We start from the raw sequence: 16,151 nt of genomic DNA on the forward strand, positions 1-16,151 counted from the left end.
ACGCTTGATTCTATAATTAAATGTCATGATCATTTTCATCTCCATATTTCTGTCTATTTCCGTTCCTCCATTAATCGCTTCCCCCACGATGTTTTCGTAATCCCTTGGTAATTAGAAGGAATTAAACAAGTAAATTAATTTTTGCTAAAGGAATAAAGATGTTTAGCTAAAGCATGCTAGACGGCATCTTCACCTGTGAGAGCAGAAGTGAAGATGCCTTTCTGATCTGTCAAGAGAAGGTTAGAAGAATGTGTTAACTAAATCGAGAAGTACTTCCAAAGATGGAAGCAACCTTGCATTAATTACGTTCATCCCTTTTTACCACAGAGATGTGGTAACACGGCCGATCACCGAGAGGTGTACGCCAAGGGAAAGCGAAACTATAGTTATATCTTTAACGCAATTAATGAACTTGCAATGTTTGTACTAATTATCTTTTCTCTTTTTGCTTCATACATAAAGCCTTGCCATCACATAACACGATTCTTTGTATAATATTCACAGTCAGTCTCAAACACGGTATCATGTATCATGTAACCTATCTCTTGTATCATCATAGCTTAGGTTTACTTTTATCGCACTTTATTTTACTGCACAACTTTATTTTATCGCAATTTTACTTTAACGCATGTTTTACTTTATCGCATGTACAAACCTCACTTTTATTAAATTGAAAAACCCGATCGCATATATCACAAACGTAACACATTAACCAGGAAATCTCTGTGTTCGACCTCGGATCACTCCGAGAAACTTATGGTGGAATTATATGGTTTCAACGCAAGGAAACTTGTGACAATGCATAGCATACTGCAAGTATTTTGTTAATAACGCATACATCTAGAAGTAGTATCGCATAAAGTGTGCATGAGCAACAACACAGCATAAGATTACCTTTTGCGTTACAAGTTTATGGAAATATGAGCTTGTAGCACATCATCATGCATGCACATTACGAATGTTCAAATCCCAAGTCATCAAAAGATAAGAATGAAAACGGACTTGAGAGACCCTATCAATTTCTAGAGTTTGCGGAGTTCCGAATCCTATAATACAGCCCTCCGATTGGTAAGGTCGCTCCGGGGCAGACATGCAGGTGCATTATAGAAATCTCACGGTGCAACCTAATGGAAGAGACCATAGGATGTGTTGACACACTTCCTTCTCCCACTTATTATGAACAACTTCCCCTATTCCCCTTGGTATTGACTCATGCAAACACTCTCCAAATGGAGTCCGCTCCCAAGGCGGACCAAAGCCAAGCATGAATCTCATGGTGTGAACTTTTAGGGACGCTAGAGCTAAAAGTACATTACTTTTTTCCAGCTGAAGTGTTCTAGACGGTTATGGTATAAAATACTTAGCGATACATTTCGGCTAACTAAACATATCCTAAGTCTAGGTGATTCATCTGAGTATAACTTTTATACTGGATTTTTAACCTACGATGTTTAGGTGATAAACAAATTTTATTACCTCACACCGTTCATGCATGCTTATAAAATCGGTTTAACCTAACTCAGATGCCGGCTCGATCTCCAGGTAGTAGGTGTTCCGTGAACCGTCAAGTTAAAAACCTTCAACCTTAGTCATCTTATCTAACTTTTTGCCAAGATCTTTCTGGGTGAGTTTTCTTGTAACTTCGGTTTTACAAGATATCGACCTATTTTCTATGAAGATTGGGATTGCTCGATGGTTAACCCTAAGTGAGCATGCATCTTATCTTTGTCATAGATTTTAGAAGTCTGGGTTATTTTATAACAATTATAACCCTAGACCATTCATCTATAACATGCTTCCTTCAATCAAACATGCTTTAATATAACACTTATATTAAAACTAAGCATGCATAGTATATATTTTATAACACTTATAACATATAACAAATGCATGTCACATGCTTTTCCTATGGTGGGTTTTTAAAACTATATGGCATACTATATGCACATATAATCAAACAACATTATACATCACATGCATAATAGGTAAACAACACTAAAGTGGACCGATTTTCGCATTAGAAAAAATAAATAACTAATTTATTGCATAAATCAGCAACCAACTTCCCGGAACCAGCTTCAAACACTTTGAACCATCTGAAACCGATCAGAAACCACTCGAACCGGCCCAAAAACACCAAAAATCAAGTTGAACCAGTCAAACCGGCTCAACCAGGTCAAACGGACTGGTCAAGATCGTCTGGACCGACTGTTCAACGCTCGCTGGCACGATCAATGGAGGCACGGGGTTGGTCGGGTCAAACTGAATGCGCGGGTCGCGGAAGCGGGAGGCGCGTGGGTCACGGGTTGCGGGTTGCAGGCGAACGGCGCACGCAAGGCAGCTTCGGGCTGAGAATCAGATTAGGTCGCAGAACGGGCTAGAGCATTTCGTCGACAGCTGACGCGCACAGGTTGCTCCAAACCGGGTCGAATTGCGGGCTGCGAGTCGGGTCTGGGAGCTAGTCCCTGGTCTGGTGGCCAAATTCGGGTTTGTAAACAAAATTTCTTCAATTTTGCTGTTGTCCTCTCTCCCGAAATCAAGTAATTACAACCTAATTTCAACTCTAATGACTCCAACAAATTTACAGACCCTTTTTCACACATTAATGCTCAAAACATGTGAGTAATTACAAATTTCCACAAGAAATTTAAAGAAAAACAATGCCAAGATCATAATAAATCCACTTTAGTCCATATTTCATTCAACACTTGAATAGAAAGGAAAAAAACACCCACCAAAAGCAATTGAGCGTAATTAGAGCATGCTCTGATACCACATGATGGAACATGAGACATACGCAGTAGAATTAAGATCTAATTACACTCTAATTGCTTTTAATTAAAAGGAAACTAGTATGCAAAATGATGGAAAAACAGTAAATTAACTTACCTTTGAAGCTCTCGAAAACCGCTTTTCCTCGTTGAATCTCGACCCGAACTCTTTCGGACCACCACTAGAGTTGACCTACTATCCTCTGGACTCAGAATCGAGTTGTGGGACCCGATGGATGAAAAACCCGAGAGAGAGAAAAGAGATGAAAAATAAGAATGAATTTGGGTTTGGGTTTTTAATTTTTCAGCCATATTATGAAAACCAATTTTTGCAAAAACTGCAAAAGTCTTTTATCCAAATTCAAAAGCCCATTTTGTAAAAAAAAAAAAAAAAAAACCATGCAACATTTGCGTGATCCAAATCCATAAAAATCCAACACCTAGAATCCACTATCTAAGTGGGCTTAATGTCTCCACTATAAGCCAACACCTAGCCCACTATTTTGTTAGTGAAATTATCCAACAAAAGTTTGGATTTTCTCACTAACTTTAGTCAAAGGACAAAATAGTCATTCGGTCAAAGTCAAACTTTGACCAAAAAGTCAACATTTTGACTTTTTATGATTTTTTCCGTGTTGACTAATTTTGACCTCCCGAGCATGAATCCACATTCATTTTCTCGAAATTCAAATCACGTTTGAATATAAGATCAGTCAAAGTTTGACTTTTCAAAGTCAAAATGTCAACTCTTTGACTTTTTACATCTTTGACCATTTCCATTATTTCCGAGCTTTCGAATATGAACATATTCATATTCTTGATATTTAAATCACATTTAAATATTAAAACTGTTTCTCTAAACTGAAAACCCAACCACTATATCACATATACTTGTCGGTTTCTCTTTCTTCTCCTAATTCGAACAATTTGAATTATTCTATCATACTGTTCTATGTTTATTCCATATGAGCTAGTAGGGGAACCTAATGGACCTATAGATCATGGGCTCCAAAAATCCGAGATTAACCGGTCAAACTTTTTAACCTAATTAATCAACATTTGTTAACTAACGAGTTATTCCATTAAAGTCCCGTTAGGGCTGGCAACGGGGTCGGGGCGAGGCGGAGGAATTCCCCTCCATCCTCGCCCTTGTCCCCGCCATTTGAAGGCGGGGACGGGGGCATGGATTCCCCATCGGGGAAACAGGTTCCCGCGGGGCCCCATACCCCGTTTCCCCGTGGGGATTCCCCTACTAATTCCCTGCGGGGAATCCCCTATTAGATCCCCGTGGGGATTTCTCATTTTTTTCTTTTAATTTTTTAATTTTGGGCTTGACTTTTGGGCTTAAATTTAAAATTTGTATATTCAATATTGGGCTTACAACATAAGTCTATAGTATACATTATAAACATATATATAAATAAGCTATTTTATATATTATAAATATATATTTATAAAATAATAAAAATATAACTATATAAAATCGGGGTCAGGGTTAGGGCGGGGATACCATCCCTGTCCCCGCCCCATCCCCGGACGGGACTCCGAAAAAATTCCCCAGTTTGACCCTATCCCCGGTCAAACCGGGGATTCCCTGCCCCGATCGGGGCGGGGCCCCGGAATGAATTTTGCCAACCCTAAGTCCCGTAGTTGCACTCCCCTCACTGTAGATATTATTGTGTCCATTTGATATAACCATGATTAGTAAGCTAATCCTTCACAGGTTGTTCGTAATCTCGGCTGAGTCATAAAAACCGTTTTACCCCAAAGACTACATCTTGTTTCTTAAGTTCCACTGATCCTCTAATGAAAAATTGGTTTAAGGTTCAACCTATAAACCAAACCCCTCTCGGGCCAAGGAGAAGGTGGGGCTCCTTGTTCAAGACCTGGATTCAGTACTAAAGGGAACAACTTATCTACTATCCCTATAACGGGTAGGAGTGAATTCCATCTTGCACCCTATGTTCCTAGCTATCCACCTGATCTTACCCCTGAAATGGGAGGCTTATTGGGCCAGTGATGATGAGCTGCCCTCACCTATGCAGATCTAAGGATAATTCCGAGTGAACAGAAGTTCATAGTTAGCTCAAGATTAAGATTAATTTACCTAGGTCATCAATTAACGAAATAGTCAGTTTTATACATAAAACGGCATTTATAACGTAAAAAGTGACTATTTCATGGTTCAGTCTTATGCAAACTCATTGCATAAGATGCCTCCACTCACATATCTCTATATGAACGATTCAGGATCACATCGTTTGTACTAACTACAAAGTGGGTCACATCCATAGTGTCCCCAAAATAAGGCGCCCAACCTTATTCATATACTATAGACCATTTTGGCTATATATTTGAACTTGATCCACCTTTATGTCACTACATAAAGTTCAAACTACATTAAATAGCCTCAGGACTTTAGTTTATTGGATTCAAGATTACAATTTCGATAACAACTTTATCGAAAAACAAAACAAAATATGTTTATTAATTTACAAACTACGAGTTTTAGGACATAAAATCCAACATGGTGGAATGAACACATCAACACACTTACCTCGAGAAAAACCAAAAGATGATGCTGACATTTCACCTACCACGCCGTTAGAGGCATAGGTTCAGAAAGGACTAACGCACCGAATGTCAGACTCAGAATAGTCCAATTAATGCTGTCGGCGACCCAAGCTCTATAAATAGAAGCCGATGAGCAAAAATTCAGGCTATTTAAGGTTTTCGCCTGAGGTTCGCCTAGAGCGGATTCTTTTGATCTAGACAAACTGCGTGAGAAGATGGCTAAGAGTTGTTTACCTCCTTCATCCATTTCGAGTGACGACCAGAGCCCTCGACCGAAGCTAGATCTCAAGAGAGTCAACTCTTCCGCCCATCCATGGCACCACCAGCAGCCTTGACGCACATATGCTGGAAGCAAGCCTTTGCTTCTAGCCGGTCATTTCATTTCCCTTTCTTTTCTCATATTGTATTGTTTGACATTTTGTGATTAAGGAATTAATACAACTTGTTTTCAATGCATTTGTCTATCTCCTTCGACTCCATCTCCATCTTCTTTACTTAGCATCTTTACTTTCATTGTAACACTTAGTGGGATTGCTTGGGTATTGCATACTTAGTCATGTGAATTAGGGACATGAAGCATGTAGCAACCCACCGAGAGGTGTGCGTTGCATGAGTATGTGAGTAATCTTATTTGCTTAGTGTGAAGCTGCTGCAACGCCTGTCTATAGGCTAATGCATTGCTTTTCTATGAGTGAAATCAGCAACAATCAACTGCTCGGAAGGATAAGTGGTTGGTCGCATTAAGCAATGTATGCATTGTTCACTAGGAATAGTAACAATCTTAGGTCAGCAAAGTTCATGCGGTACCTTGTCCTATGAGCACTTCATTCATCATTTAGGCATACTTGGGAGAGTAGTCTAAAACACAAATCTAAGACTCGAGAGAGTGGATTGGAACGCATAGGCAAGAATGGGGATCTTAGAGATAAGCTCTATTTGTTTCACACAGCGTATGCACCCTATAAAATGGATTTGCATACGTCCAGGAAGTAGGATAAGGGGTTATGCGGCAGCCACGCTCATGCGGCGAGAGCTAGTGAGCTGGTTATGAAGGTCTAGGCAGGCATAGGCTTCTTGGCAATATCGCAGATACACCACATACATCTTAGAGTTAGATTCACGTATGTGTAGGATGATTGCATGGTTTTCTTTGACTAAGGTTGCCCTTGCGGTCACTCTTAAGGGTTGCAATGAAATCATCTCTGCATTTTATCTATTTTCCCATACTTTTATTTCATGTCAAGTGTTGCCGTATCTCTACCTCTCATGCATATTCTCATTACGTTGTCTGTTAGATAGGAGTAGGAGTAGGGTTAACTTAGCAACCTCCCTTCCATTCTTTTATTTACACCGCCTCATGCACATTACCGCATACATATAGCTACAAGTCCCTGTGTTCGACCTCGGATTACCTGAGAAACTTGTGTTCGCGTTATACTTGGCATGAGCGCAAGAAAACTTGTGACAGACGCATGGTCATCGCATACATTTATTAACGCATATCCATTCCAATGCATGACCATCAACGCATGTCTATCAACACATATTTTAGGAACATTCATCGCATACTGCGTCCAAGGGATTTTAGTTGTCGAATAATTTGACTGCTAATCTCCCGTCACCACTAATGTTGTTCCCATTTTCGTTGTGTGACCAAGCACAGAAATGGGCTTATTCTCTCGAATTAGGAGAGATCACATCGTGGGAACAGGTAGTGGAAAAGTTCATGAAGAAGTACTTCCCTCCAACAGAAAACGCCAGAAAGAGGAAGCTGATTACCAATTTTGAACAAGATATCGACGAATCGCTCAGTGACGCCTGGGCGAGGTTTAAAATACTAATGCGAGATTGTTCGCACAACGGCTTACCAGATTGTTTACAAATGGAAATTTTCTACCACGATTTAAAACCTGCATCGCAGACGGCTGCCAATGCGGCACCAGCTAGAGGTCTACTTGACAAGACATACGATGAGGCTAAGAACATACTTGATCACATTTCAAAGAATAATGAAGACTGGAGAGAAAGCGATCAACGACTGAGAATTAAAGACAGTGACACAAGCAGTGGGACCATCGCATCCCTACAAAACCAAAGGAATGCGATGATGAATTTAATACAAGGAATCGCAATCAGCAGCCCAGGAACGCATAGGGGGCAGGTCAACGCAATCCAATGGAAGTTGTGCCACTTGCGGAGAAGGCCATCCAATGGAAGAGTGCAAGTTGTGCCACTTGCGGAGAAGGCCATTCAATGGAAGAGTGTCCGAGGAACCCACAGTCTGTTTATTTCATGAAGAATAATCCTTTTTTCAATACTTACAACCCTGGGTGGAGAAACCACCCTAACTTCGCGTGGAAAAATCAACAACAAAATTTTCAACCTATGGCGCAAAAAGAAGGGCCACCAGGATTTTTCTCGCGAACAAACGGTCAAACACAAAGTCAAGCTAGTAGTTCGCAGGCACTGCAATCTTCATCTCTGGAGAGCTTTCTGAAGCAGTATATTTAGAAGAATGAAACAGTGCTCCAGAATCAAGCGACATCTATCCGCAATCTTGAAATTCAAATAAGATAGATTGCTAATGAACTCAAAAGTAGACCGCAAAGGGCACTGACGAGTTCAACAGAGCTCCCGCGCAACCCAAGAAGTACGAGAAAGGAGCAATGTCAAGTTGTGACTTTGCGAAGCGAAAAGACAGTGGCGGAGGAGAAGAAGGAGCCAAGCCGGATTGCTCCAGTTGTGATGGAACCATAGACCCTGTTGACTCAAGAGGAGCTAGAAGAACAGGAAATGATGGAACCGAAGATTGTGTCCACCTCTACGCCAATAGGATAGGGAACCGTGAAAATACAGCTGCCACCATTCCCCCAAAGACTTAAAAAGAAGAAAAATGATGAAGTGCAGTTCCAACGCTTCATGGACATGCTGAAATAATTGCATATCAACATCCCTTGCACTGAAGCGATTGAACAGATGCCAAAGTATGCGAAGTTTCTGAAGGATATGGTGACGAAGAAAAGAAGCACTGGTAAGTTCACAACGGTGGCGTTAACACAACAAGCAAAAACCATTATTCCACCGAAAATGTGCGACCCCGGAAGTTTCACAATACATTACTCAATCGACGAGTTATACATTGGTCAAGTGCTTTGCGATCTCGGAGCCAGCATCAACTTAATACCCCTTTCAATTTTTAAGCAGCTGAATGTGGGGCAGTTGGCACCCACGATGGTGACTCTCCAGCTAGCTGACAGGTCCCTTGTTCATCCAGAAGGGAGGGTGAAGGATGTCCTGGTCACAATTGACAAATTTATCTTACCGGCAGACTTCATCATCCTTGATTATGAAGCAGACAAAGATGTACCCATCATCTTGGGACGACCATTTTTATCCACTGGTTGCGCTCAGATTGATGTGTACAAGGGAGAGATCACACTAAGTGTGGACGGATAGAAGATCAGGTTTGATATTATCAGAGCCATGAAATATCCGGAAGAAGAAGACCTCGCTAAATCTGATGATGAACCCAGTTTGTATGAAGAAGAAAAGTCTGAAGATGAAGATGAGGATGCGACCGCATGCATAGTAACCTGCAATGCAATCAGAGAAACAACAACCAAAGAAGAAAAGCTGATGATGAATGAAGAAAGAAAAACACAGAAACCATCCTTGGAACAACCACCGACAGTAGAGCTGAAAACCTTGCCAAATCACCTGAAGTATGCTTTTCTGGGGTAGAATGAAACGCTACTGATGACTTATAGAAATACAAGTTATTTAGACTGCCTTATCTAGATATTGCGGCCAAAAGAGAATAAGTATGCGTCAATTGTATGAAAATTAGCTTCGAAATACAATAATTATGAATTATCGCAATTACACCCACTAACATCTTTAAGATGGAAGAAAAAGAGATTTTACTCTGTTTTGCAAGAAACCAAGTCACCGTTTGCACTCAATGCATCTCTATCACATTGGGCTCATCAATCAACAATAAAGAGACGATTAACACAATGACGGCGCAATGCGATAGTTGATCCAGAGCTGACTTTCAACTGCATGTGGTAGTAAAAACAAACATCGCATGCGAACTCACGATCGAAAGATGTAGTTGAGCAATGCAAAAGCGGAGGATGGAGACATGTGTACAACTAACGGTTGTGCAGAATTGACGATCTGATTGCATAACAGAAGGAATAATATCCTAACATCTTTGGAATTTCCATAACAACTAATGGGGACCACAAGGCCAGAGTCAAAGATCCTGACCTATAAATACCCTATACATTTCAGAGAAAACTTACGCTATTGGATACGGGGCTAATTGCTGCTAAATTGTTGAGAGAAAAGGATGAGTTGGGTGCTTAACTGAAGAAATCCGGGAAGAAGACAAGACAAGGTCGAGAGGTGAGTCTCAGTTCTATTCTGCCGAATACCCGCCGAGAAGCTCTGTGCTGAGAACCCTGCTACCGATTGAGCAAGCCTGAGAGGGAAGCTAATCCATCCATCTGATCCATCCAATCCGACAAGCAGATATCCACCCGAATCGGTGCCAAGACGTTGGTGCTTGTTTATATCTGTTCTATCTCTTTTCATCATTGTATTTCACCTTCTTTATCTTTTCATTCACACACCATGTATCAAACGCTTAATAGATATATTAAATGTTTCGATTGCTTTCATATTCCATTTTCTGTCTACTTCCGTTCCTCCGTGAATCACTTTCTCCATGATGTCTTCTTAATCCCCTGGTAGTTAATATGAATTAAACGAGTACTTAACTTGTGTTAAAGAGATAACTGCGTTTAGCGAAAGCATGCTAGACAACATCTTCACCTGTGAGAGCAGAAGTGAAGATGTCATTATGATTTATCAAGAGAAGGTTAGAAGAATGCGTTAACTAAAGCGTGTAGTACTTCCAGACATGGAAGCAACCTTGTGTTCATTACGTTCGTCTCTGATTCACCACAGACAAGTGGGGGCGCGACCGATCACTGAAAGGTGTACGCCAAGAGAAAAGCGGAACCGTACTTATAACTTCAATGCAATTATGAAACTTGTGTTGTTTATATTAGTTATCTGTCTCTTTCTGTTTGTACATAAGACTTGCCGTCGCATTCCATGTTCTTTGCATAACCTTCATAGCCAGCCTGGACCCCAGCATATTGTATCATGAAGCCTGTATCTTGTATCATCCAGCTTAGGTTTACTGTACTTATTTTATTATCGCGTTTTACTGTTTTCCTTTACTTTATCGCAATTTTATATACTTGTACAAAACACTCTTTAAAGATTGAAAATCCTAGTCGCATATACAACGAACATACCACAATAACCTCAAACAGTCCCTGTGTTCGACCTCGGATCACACAGAGAAACTTGTGGTGGAATTACACTTGGTTCCAACTTAAGGAAACTTGTGAAAATGAAAGGCATACTACAAGAATATTCATAAATAACGCATATCTAGAAGTAGTATTGCATATTTGTCCACATGCTTAAAGATATAAATTTCAAGTTACAACTACCAGTAATAATTTCCTCTGCACTTCAAGAAGATCAAGAAAATGCGTTGTTGAGCATCCTGAAAAAGTACATAAAAGCAATTGGTTGGACGCTAGCAACCATTAGAGGAATCAGCCTCGCATATTGCATGCACAGGATACGTCTCGAGGACAATCAGAAAGGATCGATCGAACATAAATGCAGACTCAACCCTGCGATGAAGGAGGTCATGAAGAAGAAAATAATCAAATGGTTGGATGCAGATATTATCTAGCCAATAGCACGTGTGTCAGCCTCGTGCAATGTGTGCCAAAGAAAGAAGGGATGACGGTAGTCCCAAATGCAAATAATGAACTAATATCGATGAGGACCGTCACTGGCTGGCGGATCTATATGGACTACCGCAAATTGAATGCGGTGACAAAGAAGGATCATTTCCCCTTGTCTTTTATCGACCAGATGCTAGACTGCCTAGCAGGAAATGATTACTACTACTTCTTGGATGGATGTGCCAGCTATAACCAAATCATGATTGCTCCTAAAGATTAAGAGAAAACCACATTCACCTGCCCCTATGGAACATTTGCGTTTCGACGCATGCCGTTCGGCTTGTGCAATGTGTCAAACACATTCCAGAGGTGTATAATGGCCATCTTTTCTGAGTATCTTGAAGATTCTGTAGAAATTTTCATGGATGACTTCTAGGTGTATGGGCAAACATACGAAGTCTGTCTCAATAATCTAGAGAAGATACTGAAGAGATGTGAAGAGACGAACCTTGTGCTGAACTAGAAGAAGTGCCACTTCATGGTGAAGGAAGGTATTGTGCTCGAGCACAAAGTCTCCAAGGACGGGCTAGAGGTGGATAAGGAGAAGATTGAGGCAATTGAAAAGCTACCACCTCCAGCGAACTTGAAGGCTGTCAGGAGCTTCTTAGGACATGCAGGCTTTTATCGACGTTTTGTGAAGGACTTTTCAAAGACTGCGCGACCATTGAGTGCATTGTTGGAGGCAAAAAGAACGTTTGACTTTGATGACCAATGCCTAAATGCATTCAAGATACTGAAGAATGCATTAATAACCGCACCTGTGTGGACTGGACACAGTGATAACTTGTAGAAATACAAGTTATTTATACTGCCTTATTCAAATATTGCGGCCAAAAGAGAGTAAAGTTGCGTCAATTGTATGAAAATTAGCTAAGAAATACAATAATTACAAATTATCGCAAATACACCCACTAAGACCATTAAGATGGTAGAAACGGATATTTCTATTCTGTTTTGAAGGAAACTAAGTCACCGCTTGCAATCAAGGCTCAACGAAAATATGAATAACGCATCTCCGTCACATTGCGTCCGTCAAACCACAATGAAGAAACGATCAACACAATGATGGCGCAATGCGACAGTCGATCTAGAGCTGAATTTCAACCGCATGTGGTAATAAAAACAATGCCGCATGCGAGCACCCGATCGAAAGATGCAGCTGAGAGATGCAAATGCGGAGGATTGTGACACGTGTACAACTAATCGTTGTGCATATTTGACGGTCTGATTCCATAACAGAAGGAATAATTATCCCACCATCTTCGAAATTTCCATAACAATAAGTGGGGTCCACAAGCCAAGAGTCAAAGCTTTTCACCTATAAATACCCCCATAGAATTCAGAGAAGATATACTTGATACGGGGTAATTGATATAAGGCCATTAAGATAGAGTTGATCCGAGTGCTAATCGGAGGAAATCTGGGAAGAGAAGAGACAAGGCCGAGAGGTGAGTCTCAATGCAATTTTGCCAAATCCCCACCGAGAAGCTCTGTACTTAGATTCCTTCTACTGGTTGAGCAAGCCTGAGAGGGAAGCTCATCCTTCCATTCACTCCATCAACGCCAACAAGCAACTCTCCATTTTAGATCTGTGCCAAGGCATTGGTGCTTATTTGTATTTATTTCTAGCTCTCATTCATCAATTGTATTTCATCTTCTTAATCTCTTCATTCACAACCATGTATCAGACGCTAAATAATATTATTGAATGTCTCGATCATTTCCATTTACACTTCTTTGTCTATTTCCGTTCCTCCACAAATCATTTTCTCCATGATGTTTTTCTTAATCCCTTGGTGATTAATATGAATTAAACAAGTAACTTAATCTGTGCTAAAGAAATAAAGATGTTTAGCTAAAGCATGCTAGACGACATCTTCACCTGTCAGAGCAGAAGTGAAGATGCTATTTTGATCTGTCGAGAGAAGGTTAGAAGATTGCGTTAACTAAAGCAAGAAGTACTTCCAGAGATGGAAGAAACCTTGCGTTCATTACATTTGTCCCTGTTTCACCACAGAGATGTGGGAACGCGGCCGTTCACCGAGAGCTGTACGTCAAGGAAAAAGCGAAACCGTACTTATGCCTTTAACGCAATTAAGGAACTTATGATGTTTGTACTAAATGGCTATCGGGCCTGGCGGGGCTGCTCCGGGGCCCAATTTTTGTGCGCGAACTTTCCGACCGGAAAAAACTCGAAAATGGACCCAGGGATTAAGAATGATAAAAAAAGTTGTGCGCCAGACGGTTTTGCGAACGGAGCTCATTTGGTGCCCCAAATGGCTAATGGGCCGGGCAGAGCTGCCCTAGGGCTCAATTTTTGTGCGCGAACTTTCCAGCAAGTGAAAATGCAAAAACGAGCCAAGGGGTTAAGAATGATGTAAAAAAGTTGTGCGCCAGACGATTTTTCAAACGGAGCTCATTTGGTGCCCCAAGTGGCTGTTGGGTCCGATGAGGCTGTCCTAGGGCCCAATTTTTGTGCACGAACTTTCTGACGGGCGAAAACGCAAAAACGGACCCAGTGATTAAGAATGATGAAAAAAAACTGTGTGTCAGATGGTTTTGCGAACGGAGCTCATTTGGTTCTCCAAATGGCTATCGGGCCCAGCGGGGCTGCCTCGGGGCCCAATTTTTGTGCGCGAACTTTTCGGCGGACGAAAATGCAAAGACGGACCCAGGGGTTAGGAACGATGGAAAAAAGCTGTGCGCCAGACAATATTGTGAATGGAGGTCATTTGGTGCTCTGAATGGTTGTCGAGCCTGTCGGGGCTGCCTCGGTGTGCAATTTTTGTGCGCGAACTTTCCAGCGGGTGAAAACCCAAAAACCGACCCAGGGGTTAAGAACGATGAAAAAAAGCTGTGTGCCAAACGATTTTTCAAAGGAGCTCATTTGGTGTACCCAAATGGGTTAATGTCCCTTCACTTGACATGTGGCTGGGAAATCGTGGACCCCGTCCACTATTTAGCCTTAAGTCGTGGATCGGGTAAGCGATTTATCTGCTCACTCGTAGACCCCATCCACGATTTTACAATCCTATTTTTTGTTAATACTTTCGAACCAACCCTATGTTTGTCCATAAATATTAAAATAACATTATTTAAAAAAATTCAATAAAGGATAACAAATAAAGAAACATATTTGAATCGTTTTGTTTTAGTTGTAAAAAGTTTTTTTTAAAATAAAGTTCTACCCCACCTAACAACCATCCTAGTCAAAGTCTTACTCAAAAAATGAAAGTCCAATCAAATAAAAACAATAAAACTTTATTAAAATAAAAAATAATCAAAGAGTGAGATATTTTAGGTTGTTTGCGGCTTATGTAGAGCGAATAATTATATTATATCAGAATTAGTCATTGTATCCTATTGAGACGATCGCTCTAGTCTGCTTCCAACTTGCATAGAGCGAATAATTGTATTCAAGACATTACATATCAGAAGCGCTTCTCAACTACCTTTTCAATCTCTACAAGGATTTGAGGTTTCTATAACTTCTTTATTATTTCAATTCATAAGCCTTATTATACTATTTTGCTTACTTTTGAGTTTAAACATTATTATTGAATATAATATAGGCTTATATTTAGTTGAAGTGTAATCAGTTTGTTAGTGTATTTAATAATTATATAACATTTCCCCAAACAAGCACAAGAACTCAAATGAAAGTGAATAAATTTCATCCCTAATTTCCTAATCAAATGTTAGAAAATGCCATCAAACAAGAAAAAACACCATAAAACCAAAGCAAATCTCATAAGAGAAGAAAAAACACAACCAAAAGTAAATCTCATCATAGAAGAGAAACAACGATCCAAATCTAATATCAAATTTAAGTAAAAATTAACCTCAAATCAAAGTCGCGGATGTAAGATCTCAATGAGAAGTTCTTGAGCAAAAGGGAGAGAACAAAGGAAGAAATCTATTTCGACTAGGTCAAAATGTGAGAGAAAAGGTGGAAGGAGGAGGGTCGTATGCGGGGTATTTCAGTAATTTTAATATAACATAAATAATTGGATGGATTCCCAACCAATCTCAAATTAAAAAAGAAAAAACCTATTTTCTAAGATCTTTGAGTGTTTTCTTCAAAATGACTTAGTTTTCAAACTCGTTTTTTTCAAATGCATTTTGAGAAGTTGCCAAATACCACAATTCTTTTCAAATAATCTTTCTTTAAATTTAAACACTTCAAACACTAATTCAAACACGTCCTAAGTAATTTTTTTAATTTTTTTAAATTAAGAGTATTTTTTGAAATAAAGTACTAATAATTTACATCCAAAATATGGTAAGAGTATCTCTCAAACTTTTGAAAGTTCAAGATATTGTTTTATACAAAGTGCAAAGTTCAATAGTATTTTTTATAATTTAGCTTGGAGTGACCTTGTAGCCGGGAAGGGGCCATGAAGTGCCTACTACTACACCACACTACGCTTGGCTCTAAACCTTTACAAAACTAACCTTGCCTAGTCCTTTATTTCTCGTCTAGCAAAAACTAATCAAACTTCGTTTGATCTCCTAGAAGTGGAAGTTGAACCAGTTACAAGCTATAATGTAGAATATGCACGAGATGCATTCCTTAATAGTCTATTGTTGGCTAAAGACAAGGTCTCTAGGTCAACCCACGATGTATCTTCATCTCCATGAGTTCAGAAAGGTACTTTTGGAACACCAATAGGCAGTGACTTTAGAGACTTTTCTCTCGACTTTAATGGTGACAAAAACTCTCTGGAAGGCTTTCTCTTTATAGGATCGGCTGAGGTTTTTGGCTCGCAATAAAGCTAAGACCCTGATCGAGCAACTAATAGTCCTATCTATTTACCTCTTCAGACACAATATCCTACAGATCCACTTTTTTTCTATATAAAGATCCACATTTTGTCTTTGTGTTTTCACATCGAGAATTCTTCTGCCCAAGTATTAGTTACAGAATCATGACTATCAATTATAGATTGGTTAAAATTGGACATAAAAT

The sequence above is a fragment of the Benincasa hispida genome, chromosome 5 (assembly GCF_027475165.1).
Source record: "Benincasa hispida cultivar pf3 chromosome 5, pf3_genome.v1.1, whole genome shotgun sequence".
NCBI classification, from domain to species: domain Eukaryota; kingdom Viridiplantae; phylum Streptophyta; class Magnoliopsida; order Cucurbitales; family Cucurbitaceae; genus Benincasa; species Benincasa hispida.